This window comes from Kogia breviceps, chromosome 10 (assembly GCF_026419965.1).
Source record: "Kogia breviceps isolate mKogBre1 chromosome 10, mKogBre1 haplotype 1, whole genome shotgun sequence".
NCBI lineage: Eukaryota > Metazoa > Chordata > Mammalia > Artiodactyla > Physeteridae > Kogia > Kogia breviceps.
Window position 1 is genome coordinate 86,568,733 of NC_081319.1, and position 14,189 is coordinate 86,582,921.

General features: G+C 41.4%; 1 non-coding gene across 1 annotated transcript; it reads right to left on the reverse strand.

Moving 5' to 3' along the window:
- Positions 1–370: 370 nt before the first annotated feature.
- TRNAS-GCU (transfer RNA serine (anticodon GCU)) lies at positions 371–452 on the reverse strand. The gene has a single exon. It is a non-coding gene; the product is annotated as a tRNA-Ser (tRNA).
- Positions 453–14,189: the final 13,737 nt, after the last annotated feature.

Below are 14,189 nucleotides of genomic sequence, written 5' to 3' on the forward strand. Positions count from 1 at the left end.
AGAGTTCAAAGCCCTTAACCAATTAATTCTCCTAGATACGAGTTGCTTAAAAACAAAAGCTCCTTCAAGAAGTCTATTAAATATCAAGAGAACAATATGTTATGGTAGAGTTGAAGAATAATCTGCAACACCTATTATAAGAAGTCAGCACCTTAAATGCAAGAGCTTGCACACTTACAGATGGGAGGGAAACAGGACAGAGCTCATAGAAAGTGGAGAGGAAGGCAGACCTCATTTAGGCCAAACTCAGAATACTGAACAAATACTTAAAGTGAGCATAACTATAATTGCTAAGGAACTTTCAAAAGAGAGCATAACTGGAATTGCTAAGAAACTTTCGAAAACACCCCCCCCCCAAAAAGCACACAACCGACGAAGGTGGGATTCGAACCCACGCGTGCAGAACACAATGGATTAGCAGTCCATCGCCTTAACCACTCGGCCACCTCGTCCACGTACAGCTGTTCCTTGGCGTGCTTCATTTCAGAGTTTATACTCGGGAACTCGCTGGCTAACCTGGAGAGAAAGACGCTTACGAGACGGCTTATAGACGTCTGGGAGACGTGGAGGTGGCTAGCTTCCACACGAATGGACAAAGAACTGGGATGGAAAAGCTGTGACGGGGGCAAAAAACAGGCTTAGCTTTCACAGGAGTCATAACATTGATTGAGACGTGGTAGAAACACATCTGCCTGGGCTTTCACTCCCCTTTCTCGGGCTGCCTGGTCCCCGGCAGGAGGCGCCTCAGCGTCAAGTCCTGGCAGGCGGTGGGCGTAACGCGGCCAACCTGGGCTGAACCAGTTTGCTGTCACCGTCCCTCGTCAGGGGAGCCTGGGCCCGCGGCCCGAGAGGGCGGCCGGCTGTCCGCAGGGGCAGAGGTTCCCAGAGCCCGTTCCACTGGAGTCGCTGTCAGGGGAGCTGGCGAATGTGGACTCCTAATTCGTGGTTAATGAGACAGTCTGGAAAATTAGACGACGGATCTGAATAGGGCTCAATTTCTATTCCGTGTTATTGCCGCTTCTACAATACTTTCGGGTGAAATCGCATAGAGAAGAATCTTTAACTTCGTGGGGCTCTCCTCCCGGGTCATCCGCATCTGAGAAACCACGAATTCTGATTCCTCCACGGCCCCCGTGCCCCCCCACCACCCCAGATACCTGTGTGTTTTCTAGGGAGAGTCTGTCCAACTTTCGCTAGGTTTTCCAAGCGTTCTGGTACTGAAAACGTCAAGAAACTCAACACTAGCGAGAAAATAATTCGAAGGAAGAAAGAGGGAAAAAAAGAGTGTTCAGCTCCATCTCGTTGTTTCATAAGAATGAACACAACGGACAGATGAACGAACAAGAATAGGAACTAATTCTGACTAATCAGATTGATCATAAATGCCCAGGAAAAGAAGGTAACATTGAAGGTGAGTCTTGCCGAGCAAGTTTTCTAGCGGTGGTGAAGAATGAGGTTGTCCCAGACTGAGGAAAGGGCTTGAGCAAAGGCAAGCAGGAGTACAAAGCAATCATATGATTCATCCTGTTGTCAGTTCTGATAGCAAAGGGTAAAGGAATTATATTCCTTTCACAAGGAAGGACAGTATAATTAACAGGAAAATTGTCAAAAATAGGCCTTTCACAGGAAGGAGTGGTGAATCATTGGGAAAGCAATACACTCTCATGTATTTAAAATTATTAAAGAGGAATTTGAAAATTAAAACACTGAAAACATATACTTAAACAGATTTATTAGATGGCAGATTAGGTAGAGCAGAAGGGAGAATTAGGAAACTGGAAGTTAGATTTGAGGGAACTATGTAAAATACTATCCACTGATACAGGTAGTTGGAAACTAGGAAAGAGGAATAGGAAAAATGAAGGCTAGGAGAGAAGTTCTACCATATATCTAATCATAGTCCCAAAAGGTATTACTGAGAGAATAGGAAAGAGTCAAGTATCTCCAAGTATGCATCACATATGCTTCAACAATTATCAACATTTTGCCAAACTGGTTTTCCATATTATTGTAAGGTTAATCTCAGCCATTATATTATTTTGTGTTTCCTTTCATCTGTTCACTAAGAATCTTTAATAGATAAAGAGGGTGTTCATTCATCTTCAAAATTCTAGAAGTTATCAGTATAATTTGTTGAATAAATAGTTTTCAATCAGCCAATTCTGCCACTATTTTCAGGAACAACTGTGGAGAGAACAGTTTTTGTTTGTTTGTTTATTATGCTATTGTCTATTACTTGTGTTTCCATTTATTTTCTATTGCCATTAAAATTCTACAAAGTAGGAATGCTTCTAGATTTCACTGTTTAAAATGAGATTGTCTATGCGTAAAACAAGAAGCAAAATTATTCTCAGTAGATTTCTACAAAAGTGCCAGGATTGAGTAACATAAGCTTGCAAGTTCAAGACTACTACCTTCCTAATAGTCTGCCCTGCCGCTCTCTTCTACTCCCGCATTTTAAAATCAAGACTAAAGTTGCTCCTCATTGCCTTCATCCACCTCTTCCCTCTTTAGGCATCCAGTCCAACTATTCTCGTGGTGACTTAACTCTCAAATACCTGACTGAGTTATCTCACTCTCTGGCCATGCTCTGTGGATGTCAGAGGTCTCCTGGTTAAGTAATCAGCATGCCAGCTCCAGCCCACTGTCTACCCAGACATCAAGACTGTAAACTGGCACCCTGAGCATACTATAAGCCTGATTAAAATCCTTTAATAACTATCGATGACCTACACCCTGGCGATAGACCTCTGCCCTCTCTCACCAGCCTCCCCTGCACGCTTCCACTCACACTCTGGCTGCATCCCATATTTGGTAGCGATGTATTTGGGGAAAATCAAAATATCTTCTTTGGGGAAAATGTGTGAGAGTAGTTCATATGTTTTCAGAAGCCACATGTGGAAAAGCCTGGACTGTGAGGCTGTGCTGGAGCTTTGCTCTTCTTTACACCTGCAGAAGTCTCTAAACTTCTCTATTCAGTGATAGCCCTCCTTTTATTACAAAAGAGGAGCGCAGAGCATTTGGAGAGAGCTAAGTGATGAGTCGGTGGTCCTGCTCAGGGCTTCCTCTTCCTCTGCGGAGAGGTCCAGGAAGTTAAAATAGGGCGAAGCTAGAGCTTTCCTAGAGCGACCTTCCAGGTCTAGCTGTTTTTCACTCTCCTTTGCTCGGTGGTCGGGGATTCCTGCACGAGGCTGCATAAAATTACCAACGGCTCCTGGAGGGCCTGAAAGACATATGCATATAGGGAGGACACCGATAACGGCGATTTTCAGTCGGAGGGGAATTAGCTCAAGTGGAAAAGCAGTGGCTTTGCGTACGATGGGTAGTGGGATCGATACCCGCATTTCCCAGTTTTTGGGTCAGCGGCTTATGTGGCCGATTCAAAGCCAGGAATAATTGTATGTGTTAAAGGGAGGTAGTTAAAACATTCATGTTTTTTCTATGAAGTTGTTTACCATTCTACAACACCCAAGACAAGGGCACAGTGGTGGGGAACAAATCCAGAGCAAGTGATGACACTTAATGAGGAAAAAAAGAAGGCCTTGGTGCATGTATTTATTTTATTCTCTGTAATTATAGAAGCTTTTAAGGATTAGAATTGAAACCTAAGTGGAGCCTTGACAGAATCATATAAACTTTAAGATATCTCATTTTCATTATTTTCTGACTATATTATGCTCTGACTACATTTTTCTTTTTTTCTCAAAAAAAAGCATTTGAAAATATATATTAGTAGAACTACTTTGTTTTCTATGTGCTACGGTCTGAATATTTGTGCCTCCCTAAAATTTATATTTTGAAAATCTAATGGTCAGGGTGATGGTATTAGGAGGTGGGGCCTTTGGGAGATGATTAGCTAATGAGGGCAGAGCCTTCATGCATGAGATTTGTGCCTTCATTTACAAGGCCCCAGAGTATAACTGATTCACTTCACTGTACAGCAGAAACTAACACAACATTGTAAATCAACTACACCCCAATAAAAAAAAATTTTTAAGGCCCCAGAGAGCTTGCTTGCCCCTTCCACCATGTAGGAAGTCAGCAAAACCAGAAGGCTCTCACCAGACACCTGATGAACTGTTGTATTAATCTTGGTCTTTCCAGCCTCCAGCATTGTGAGAAATAAATGTTGGGTTTTTTTTACAAGCCACCCATTCTGTGTATTTCTGTTATAGCAGCCCAAACCAACTAAGACACCATATTTACTCTTTTCATGTAAGTTTCTAATTTTATAAAGCCCAATTTTATTTTACTAAGTTTACAGTGTATGTTTACTGTATGTTTTTATACTATTCTGTAAAAGGAAAGCACAGTTTGGTAGGACTTTGTTAAAGTAATTAAACAAGGAGACCATTAGACTGAGGTGGCTCTAAATGCCTTGGTAGCTTAGGTAAGCAAACCAAAACTGGAATCTGAGAAAATGAAATTTAAGAACAGTTTATCACAATGAACCAGCTAAGCTTTCCCACATAAAGCAGCCTTAAGCTATAGCCAATCAAATAATTGCTTTGCTTTGCTTCTGACATCTCTACAAAAGTCTTCCCTCTAGCTTCTGCCTGCAGAGCCTCCTAACCACTTTTTGTTTGGCACTCCCTAATTTGAATGGGTGCTTGCTCAAATAAACCCTTATAAATTTTAATGTGCTTCAGTTTACTTTTCAATGGGTGCAATGGTTAAGTTTTTAAATCTAAGGAATTAAAATCATATTAAATAAAACAAAATGTCTAGTATGACACAAAATACTGCATATAACCTAAATATATACTTTGACAGCTTCCAAGATACTCTGGTGGCTTAGCAGGAGCTATGAAGTGATAGTGTCCACTTTATTATCTGGTGCTTTTCTGGATGGGACCTCCCTACCTTTCCCAGGGAGATGACTCTGTGACTGGACAATGTCCTGGTACATGCAGGACATATTTAGGAATCCAGACCTCAAGGGAGAGTTCTCTGGACCCAGCTTTATTACATGCACCTTCCATGACCTGTCCTGGGTGGGACATACATGCTTTCAAGTATGGGATAATATTTACAGCTAGGAAAAGTACTCTAAATTACTTAGTTCAATTCACCCTCTTGGGGTGAAGTAGGGAGGCATGTGATAAGATGTATGACCAGGCAGACCCCTTGTGTCATTGTGGAGGGGGGAGCATATCTTTAAGTCAAAATCACTAACTACTTCCTACCTACACCACTCATAACAATATGCTTTTTCTTGTAATGTTGTTCTGCAGATTTCTGGTTTGTGGGCCTCATTATCACTCATCCTTTTCCAGGCCCAGACAGTTGGATCATTTGAGGATGCCAGGTTTTGTTTCTCAGTTGATAAAAGCTGCATGGTTGTTAGTTCATCAGGGTGAAATTAAATGCAGGAAAAATACTACAGGTGACTCTCTTTTCAGAAAACAGTATTTTATCCCCCCCCCCCCCAAACCAGAGCTTTAATCAAGCAGGAACTCCATGCAAGTTCCCACTTTTGATTCCTTCTAATGGAGTTCAATGCTTATCACCTCTGGGAAGTTACTTAGCGATTTCTAAGTATGCACCAGGGGATCCCTGAGGAATGATGGTCGTAAGAGCAAAGTGAGACGCGGGGTGGGGGGTGGGGGAGTGGGGGTGGTGGTGTCAGGAAATGTCCTTTATTTGAGATCAGCTTTCAAGACAAGGTGGGGATAAAGAATTAGAGAAGCTAACCCACTGCAGCACAAAAGATTCCTTCAGTCGGTAATTGCTTGACGCTAATGGGCGCTAAGGGAGCGGTAAGAATAAATGCTATAGGACAAATTCAAACAAACACATCGAAGACGGTGTAGTAGACAGGAAAGCAAAGGGGAAAGGGTCTCTTCAAGGGATGCTATCCCGATTGCAAAATGATGCTCCAGGTGAGGGTCGAACTCGCAACTTCGGCATCACTCACACACATACTACTATATAAGTACCGCTCGCTGTCCGATTGCGCCACTGGAGTGCCTCTACTTCTCTTCCGGTCACCCATTACATGGCCTATGCAGGAATATTCAGAGTTTTTCTCCGGTCGCAAAGTTCCAAGTACCTCCATCCTTCCCGGAGTCCTGCAACTGCATCTTGCGCACAAAGGTGGACTGTGGTCAGCTGCAGACCCCACCCGGCCACCAATCCTGAAGACGCGGAGGGTGCTCTGCTAGCGGAAACGGGGGCGGATACTTTCAAGACGACAGTGAAAAGTGCAGACACTCGGGAGACTCCGACCTCCTCGAGCATTCCAAGGAGGACTTTCAGTGGGCAGAGTGGGCGGCAGAGACTTCTGCTGCTGCTTGGGTCCCGGAGCCCTTCCATTTGTCTCTCTGCGGGATGCTTCTCCTCGGGGCGTCGGAGGGAGGCTTGCTCTCTGAGCCTGGGGAGGGGATGAATGGGGGAGGACCACGAAGCCGTTGCAGGCTATCTCAGAGTGTGTGAGCATCCAGAATTCCTGTGGGCTGCCAGAGCACATTGGCTTAGAGCTCTTTAGTTTGGTGGTAATCTTTCTCGAGTTAAAAGATAATCTACCCCCAAGGTATAGCTCTCATTGAATGTCTTTGACGTTTTTTAAATGTAATATTTGGATAACTTCAGAAAGCAGTATTTGAACCTAAAACGCATTTGTATCATCGACCTGCTGTGATCCAGTTGACTTTTAAGTATTCCGAATCCAAGCATATAGTTTCAAATATGCGCAATGATAGCTTATTCGGCCGCTGTGCTACTGGATTTTAAATTTGGGCAAGAATACAAACTACCTGGTGTATAAATTTTTATACTGTCCTAGGAGATTCTTTAAAACACTTAGTTTCATTCTAGTCACTTCTTTAAGTTACTTAATTTTCTTAATGAGATAATAAGGATCTCCATGGAGCAATGCTAGTGTCAAATTTTGGTATGATGTTTAAAAATGGAGCAAAGGATTCAAATTTCCAATAATAATTATGATGATGGTTTGAAGTAGAATTTATACAGGGCTTCTTTTTTAAAAAATATTTTTACATTTATTTTCTCAGTCTAGTTCTATAGCAATCCTACAGGGGTAGATTTTTTTATTGAAATAATATATAAACAATATTCTCTGACCACTTACTGTGTTTAATAAAAGATAAGTGTAAATGAACAAAACAGTCAATCTCTTGTGGAGTTTATATCTGAGAGACCCCGAAAAGTCATACAATTTAAAAAAGGTATCAGTGAGCACAACTGAATATAATAGAGAGCAGGCAGCATTTCCAGTCATGTGAGTAGAGTGTTTACAAAAGAAAACGAAATTAGCTTCTAGCCTTTTAGGTGACTGAGATGTCAAATTTATATTTCTAAACGTATTATTATGGAAATTTTCAAACACAATGAAGTTGACGTAATTAGATAATGAACTCCCATGTAATCGGTCTTACGATCATCAACATTTTACCAATCTTGTTTCTTCTGTCTTTCCAGTACTATTTTTGTGTTGGGGGTAGGTGGTTGGAGGTGGGAGTGGAAGTAAAATCTAGACATATCATTTCACCCTAACTTCTTCAGTTTGTATGCCTTAGAGATAAGAACTCTTTTTCTTTTATTTAACTTTCTTTTCTTTATATGAGTGCAATGTTGCTATTACATTCAGCAAATTCAGCAGCAATCTCTTACTATAAGAAGTGACTTAGCCAAAAAGTAAGTGGCAAAACTAGGATTTGAATCGAGGTTCTCTGTCTCTGGCTTCTCCTACTTGATTCCTTTTCCAAGTCATTTTAAACAAAGAACTGTCGTCTTATATTAAGGGAGTGTGTGTCTTCAAGCGAACGTGGAGTAATTAATTAATTAATTTTTTAATGTGTAGGCTGAGAAGTTGTTTATAAGGGAAAGAGTAAGTGACCCACTGTTTACAGTAAACAATTTGCTTGCTAAATATATTTATAGTTTCCCTTTATTCCTTTTTTGACATCAACAGAAATCTATTTGCCTGTACACTTTGTTTTCTGGGGTCAGTTCAAAGCCCAGGAGAAAGTATGGTGCTCTTCTCAATGGGACCCCACCAACCTTGAGACTCAAAGATATTGTCTTGCAATATCTACTCTTCCTAAGTCTCAGGACTGGGTTTCTATGTGCACATGATTGTCAAAAGCAGTCTTTACCTTGTTGAGTTACCTCTGGTTTCATAAATAGTCCATCTCTTCCCAGCCAATAGCATTATCATGCTATCTCCTTTTAATAGTTTAACTGATTGACACATAAACCTATAGTGCTAAGCTGGAAATGTATTACTATTGCACACTCTAACATCCTGGTTTATCCTAGGAATATGTTGGTATACAGTGCACATACAACAAAAATAGTCAGTTGAGGGAAACTGACAGATATGCCAACCCTCTGCCCTAAGGATGATCCTTTTGTTCCTGGATTAGTCATCGATTCCACAAATATTTATTTAGCACCTGCCTTGTGCCAGAAGTCATAAGTGAATAGAAGAGACAAATAGAATCCCTGCCTTCCCAGAGCTTACATTTAAGAAAATTTTAAACAGAGGTTCCTAGTAACGCTCTGCTTTTTTGTCTCATTTCCATTTATTCATTTATTTGTTAATTCCTTCATCAACAAACATGCAGAATGTCCACCATTGCCAAGCAGTGTGTTAGACAATAAGGTTGAGATCAGAAGGCACTACGTGTCTTAATATCATTCTGGTAAAGGAATTGAAGGGTGTAGTATGAACCACTGTACCCTTAACACAAAACTGATTTCCATTTAAATCTTCCCAGTTATTTCCCTGATTATCCCATTTTCTCTCTCAAGTGTCCTTTTGCCTTGTACAATAATACAGTACTCTTGTCTATTCTGTATTAGAAGTTAGAACTAAGGGCACAAGCCATAACTTTTGAGGCACACATGTATCAAAGAAAACAAAGGCCTTGCTGGGTGGAGCCGGTTGGGAGATGACATATTTTTTAAAAACAGGGCCAGCAGGATAGGACCTCACATTTTTGTTGTGATGTAGAGTTCACATACTTATGATGTCACTAAATGTTTCTGCCAGCGAGGAGACAGGAAGGCACCAGAAGCTTCAACTCTTGAAGAGAAGGCTAGGATGGGCCTCTGTGTTAAAAGGTGCTGTAGAAAACAAAGTATAATCAAAAGATGAAAGCTGAAACAGAAATATTAAAAGAAGAAATAAGAGAAAAGGTAAGCTGGGATCATTAACAGTGAGAGAAGGGGGGAGGGGGGCTGTGATTTGAGGGGAGTGATGATGGAGGGGAATGTTGAGGCTGCAGAGCATCAGAAAAGTTTTACTTCTCTTGACATCACTAGGGAATGTATTTGGTATATGCTATGTTTTTTTCCTTTCTGTTAACAGATATTCACTGAGATCCTGCTACATGTAAAGCACTACGCTAAATGTGGTGGGAGATTAACAAGTTGGGCTGTTGTTTTCCAGGGACTTCTAGTGTAGGTGATGAGACAAGATACCCGGACACCCAGGAAAAACATAGTAACAATACAAGGCTGTGGACGGTTGTGTACAAGGGGTTCAGAGAAGACGTATAGATCAAGGAGAAAGATTTCAGTTCTTGCTGGTGAGGGACACAGGGTCAGTCTGTGACCTGGAGAGGATTTGGTTCGGCGATGAGGAGGGAGAGCTCTGCAAGCTGAGTATGAGAAAAGGCAAGGAGGTTGGACTCACATGGGTGTTTAAGAATGGAGGGAAATCCCAAAGGAACTGAGGAAATCTAACTCTTTGCCTCCTCCCCACCCACCCCCCGCCTTTTTTTTTTTTTCAGTCAGCACCCTTTTGTGTGAAATGTGGGATAGTGAAGCCATATCACATTCTTATCCTCATCTGTACTTTTACTGGTTCCGCCCTTCTGTGGTGGGCCTTCAGCCTTTCTCCCTGGGTGAGGATAGAAATCCCAAGCAATTCCCAAGTCCTGTTCAGCGCCCTCTTTGCAATATGAAGTGGTGAGATCAAATGTTGGATTCTACCATCAAAATCAAATAAGTTCTGGGCTTGAAAGGGAGGGCCCTGCTCCAATCCTGTCACTCCCCAGACTTTTCAGCCTCCTTTCCTGCCCCAGTACACCTGAAGGAAGCAGTTATACTCCCATCAGTAAAATTGGCTCATTTCAGAATGAGCCCAGGGATCAGGCCTCTCTAGGGATACCAGCCCAGCTAGAATCACTATTCTGGATCTTTTTGCACCTTACTTCTCCCTCCATCCCTAAGCTTCCCACCAGTTACCATTGGCTCCTACCTTAAAGTCTCTGCACTGCTTCTTTAGTATTCTGGGGATTCAGACCCAGAAAGAAGGGGGCCCTAGAGGGAGCTCCTGGCCTTCCTCCCCTCTCCCTCCCCAATTCAGACTACTACGTATTTGGTTGAATTTTCATGATCAGAGCCCTCCTTCTCTCCTTCTTCCTGAGCTTTATACTCCTGGCCTTCCCTCGTTCCCTTCCTGATACCCGGAAACAGTATTTTGTCTTCACAATCACCTTCTTCATTGTAGGTAAGGGATGAAAGAAAGAGGATTCCTTCAATCAGTCTGGTTCTGGGCTGGGGTGGTTGTCCATTGGGCATAGCTTCTTAGAAACTGTTCAGGGACTGTTAAGGAAAAAGGTAATACAATGACAACAAAAGGAAAGAAATTGTGTATGGGGAGTTAAAAAGACAACTTAAGGTCTTGGGAATTAACCTGAAGGCCATAGACTAAGCTAACTAGATGGGTTGTTGCCCCCTCACTTTTTTTCTGAGTAACAGGTATCTGTGTGTTCCTTGCAGTACTGCTGCACTCTCTGCATGTTTTGAAAGTAACTGACTTTTACAAGGCCGCGAAAATCGCCTTTCTCTACCCCTCTTTCATCCTTTCATTCAGTACCACACTGCTTTTTTTTTTTTTTTGCGGTACACAGGCTCCGGACGCGCAGGCTCAGCAGCCATGGCTCACGGGCCCAGCCGCCCTGCGGCATGTGGGATCTTCCCGGACCGGGGCACGAACCCGTGTCCCCTGCATCGGCAGGGGAATTCTCAACCACTGCGCCACCAGGGAAGCCCCACACTGCTTTTCTTATCTGGTGAGTGTTCTGGGCGCTCTGTGAGTTTGGGGGATAGGTCCTGAATTCAGAACAATTATATATGTGGGTTTCAAATATTTCCCTTGATTACTGTTAAATTTTGGACATGGATTTGGTGCAATGATATCTCGTTTGTTCATCGCAGCTACTCCTACTCTACAATGTTAGAATTTTGACTTTATAGAAAACAGAGAATCCATTGCTCCTGTACATACTGTAAGAACCATGTCTTGGAGAATGAGAGAGAAAGTGTAAGATAGATTGTAGTAGGGCATGGGGTGGGTGGAGTAAAGAATGGGATTGACAGAGTAATCTGCACTTTAGGTTCCTAGACCATACTCTCATTTGTTAAGCCCATTTAAAAACTGTAAATTTCATAATAAATATGAAGTGTTGTAGTCATTTTCATCTTCAACATTGTCATTCTTTCCTCAGGAATTCTCTACTTGTTCAGCTCCCATCATTGTTGGCTTCAGTATGTCTTAGTACAACCAATCCAAGTGAAACCCTTGCAAATATCAGTGGCCAATGGGAACTCAATAACAGTTACAGAAAAGACACCGAGTAGAGATGGCTAGCCTAAACTCAGTGGTGGTGAGAAGGCTAATTTTAGAAGAAAAATCACGTCCAGCTTGTAAGTCAAGACTTCACAGCTATACACACACTCTTGTTTAATTACTGTGTAAGACTGGAAAGTGTTGGCCTGTTACTAATCATTGTTCAGATATGGATTAGGATTCTGGGAACTTAGATTTTCACAAGAGAGAAGACACAGTTGGGGTGTGGGGAGGGTCGAGTGTGTTTGGCCTTGGAGACTTGGAACGGAAAAACTTCTCCTCACCTTGAAGATTCTCTAGGCACCTACCTCCCAACCCTTTCACCAGTACTGGGGGTCTCCTGGTAGTAGTTTTTTTCAACAGTAACAAAAATCTTTCTCCACTTATGAAGCCTGAGTTTTGATTAAAATTTTCTGTTCCCTGGGAATTTTATGAGTAGAATCTATTCACTACTGTATTGTTCAGGACTCTTTTTGTTGCAGGTAACAAAACCTTATCCAAAGTACCTCAAACAACAATGACAAAAAGTGAATTTATTGGAAAGATGAAGGGGGTAGCTCATAGACTCAAAGAAAGTTCTGGTAGAATCGGGGCTACATGAGAGACTTTGGGGACTAGAATTGGAGCTCATTTCCTTCAGGAGACTATGTTTTTTACTATTCATTAAAGGTTAAAGGAATTTCCTGATCCATAAATGAAAGCACTCGCCTAATAACCCCTTGCTCATCACTTTCAATGAATCATCAAAGCCTGTCCTTTCCACTTCAACCAAACCTTTGTTCCCCTCTCTGAGCCCTCCTCATGCTTATTCATCCGGACCAGGCCTTTGTTATCCCTGCCCAGACTGAGGTCTACCTCTACAAATGCTGCTCAACTCCATCTTCCTGAAACACAGAGCTGAGAATGTTCTCCTTAAAAACCTATTTTGCCTTCTTCTTGTCTCCAGGATAAATTCCTTATCTTGATAAATAAAGTTATTTATAAATTGGCACCAACCTATTGATGCATCTCATACATGTCATACATGCAAAAAGTATTAAAATGTATACATACCGTTGCAAGGATAAGAAATGAGCCACCATATCTAGAAAAAAACAGTATTGTCAGTATATTAGAACCCCCTAGTGTGCCCCATCAAGCTGCCTTTCCAGCCACTTTTCCTGCTTCTCCAGTTCCTCCTCTCCATGCCAATTAAAACTGTAGTTCTACTACATGAAACTGCTTTCCTCAAATATACCAGGCAACTTCTGTAACTTTTAGTCACACAAGTACGGAACCCTCTGGCCCTTTATTTCCTCCTTCTTCACAAAGTCAAATTTGTTTCTCCTTCAAGATTAAGTTGAAATACGATGTCATGAAGAGCTTCCCCTGACTTCCCCTCCAGAGTTAATTGCTGTACTTCCATGCTGCTGGAACATTTTCTTCTTTATTTCTGGAGTAGCCTTTCTCCTGTTGTATTGTAATTATGAATTTAGATTTGTCTCTCTGACTTGATGTTAGTTTTTTGAGGAATTCGGATTAAGCTTTACCTGTGAATCCTTAGGTTTTCACATTTTGCTTGGTAAATGAATATTCAATATATGCTTTTTGAGTTATCAAGATTAAGCTTTAGAAGATTGGGAAGCAGTTGGACATTGCTATCAATGACGGCTACTTTTTATTGACAGCCTAATTAGTTGCCAGGACTTTACCTGCTTTGTGTAATTTAATCTCACCACAAACCTGCAAAGTAAGTATCATCCCATTTTGCAGATAAGGTAATGGGGTGACTAAAAAGTAAAGTGATTTGTCTAAATTCACGTATTCCAGTAAAAGGCAGAGCCTCTCTCTCTCAGTCTGCTCTTTTTTTTCCGTATCAAGTTTCTTCTACATGAACAGTGATAAGGATAAAGAGTAAACATTAAGACAGAAAACGTTAAACTATGCTTATTCTGGAAATGAACAGATTGTGATGAAGAAACAAATTTAAACTGCCAACTGTTATTTTAAAAGCTGCAAAAATAAGCCTGGGGACCAGTGAGTGTTATATACTTTACAGACAAGTTTAGGTAGCATAAACCACTGATTTCCAGAGTTAAGAATTTAAGATTCCTGCCCTGTCCTGGAACTATTTAAGGTGAGCTTCAGATCTTTACACCATTATACATGTATTAGCCTCTGACACTCCAAATTCAGAAACTGTAGTGTCACTTTACTATGCAGTCATGAAGATCGGTGATGCATGGCATTATTAATAGCCAAACTTAACACAATTCTGATTTATAAGTCAATATGTCATCATGTACAATTAATGTACTTGCTCTGAATACAAATACTGAATATAAGCTGTATATCAAATGCCTTTTATGATGGTTAGATCTGGAAATTTATCTGTGTCTACTGTGAGTTAATAACGTAAGGAATGGAGCTCTTAAAAATGCTTTTAAAAAGTATTTCATTTTATTCCAAATATGGGGATGGTAGAGTATAGCAAATAATACTGCTTGCCTATTCCACCACCAGTCACCAACACCAGTGCCCCCATTCCTCCTTTCCAACAGAAACATGATTTTATTCACATAACCTTCTCTAAACTGCCTTGGCTTTG